Genomic DNA, 1324 nt, shown 5'->3' with positions numbered 1-1324 from the left:
ATGATCCTATGAGATAAAGAAAGGATTCTTAAAGATCCATAGAAATGACGAAAATTCAGGGAAGGAAATTGATGTTGGTAAAGGTCAGCTAGACTCTCTCTCTCTCTCTCTCTCTCTCTCTCTCTCTCTCTCTCTCTCTCTCTCTCTCTCTCTCATAGAAATATATATATCTGTTCCTGTTCATAACAGTTCTGTATTTTAGTTTCTCTCTCTCTCTCTCTCTCTCTCTCTCTCTCTCTTCTCTCTCTCTCTCTCTCTCTCTCTCTCTCTCTCTCTCTCTTGTGACGTAGTGTGAACTTTGGCAAAGTGTTCTGCTGAATGAAACGAATTATTCAGTGCAATGTTTTACGTATTACAAAACCCTCTGTCTGTGATGTTAAAAGCCATTTTTTTTAAGTAAGTATGATACGGATTATGAAAAAAGACAAAAAAAACTATCCTTGAATGAAAAGAGAATCCGTTGTATCCCCTTAGAAGCTGTTAAAGTGATTAAATGTATCTGTATTAAGATATATTTTTGTTTTCTAAGATGATTTCCAGTTACTAGTAACACAGATGAATAAATTAGACATATACTTTTTACCAGACAATCATTTCCATGATATTTCCAAAATACGAATGGCAGGGACAGGAAATGGCTCTGCATAATTAAAATGCGTCTTCCACCAAAGATGGAAAAGTCAGCTGAGCTGAAACATTTTCCATGGCATAAGCCGTTTGTTAACAATAAGCCTGCAGGATTTATCACCGGAAGTGAAAGTCATTCTTTTGTAAACAAGTGTTGGTTTTATGAGGTTGGCGTCCGGTTTGGTGAGTCGGTTGGAAAATTAATATAACCACGATTAATTAAAATATGTTTCATTATTATTATTATTATTGTTGTTGTTGTTGTTGTTGCTGCTGCTGCTGCTTATTGCTGTTGCTTGTTGCTGCTGCTTGTTGCTTGTTGCTGCTGCTTGTTGCTTGTTGCTGCTGCTTGTTGCTGATGCTTGTTGCTTGTTGCTGCTGCTTGTTGCTGATGCTTGCAGTTTGGTGCTGCTTTCTGCTACTATTTGGTGCTGCTTTCTGCTACTATTTGATGCTGCTTGCTGCTGCTTGTTGCTGCTGCTTGCTGCTGGTGCTTATTGCTGCTGCTTGTTGCTGCTGCTTGCTCCTGGTGCTTATTGCTGCTGCTTGTTGCTCGTTGCTGCTTGTTGCTTGCTGCTTGCTCCTGCTGCATGCTGGTGCTTGTTGCTTGCTGCTTGCTGCTGGTGCTTGTTGCTGCTGCTTACTCCTGCTGCTTGCTGGTGCTTCTTGCTGCTGCTTGCTCCTGCTGCTCGTTGCT

Source organism: Palaemon carinicauda, chromosome 32, assembly GCF_036898095.1.
Source record: "Palaemon carinicauda isolate YSFRI2023 chromosome 32, ASM3689809v2, whole genome shotgun sequence".
NCBI classification, from domain to species: domain Eukaryota; kingdom Metazoa; phylum Arthropoda; class Malacostraca; order Decapoda; family Palaemonidae; genus Palaemon; species Palaemon carinicauda.
Note: the sequence above shows the minus strand (reverse complement) of the source record.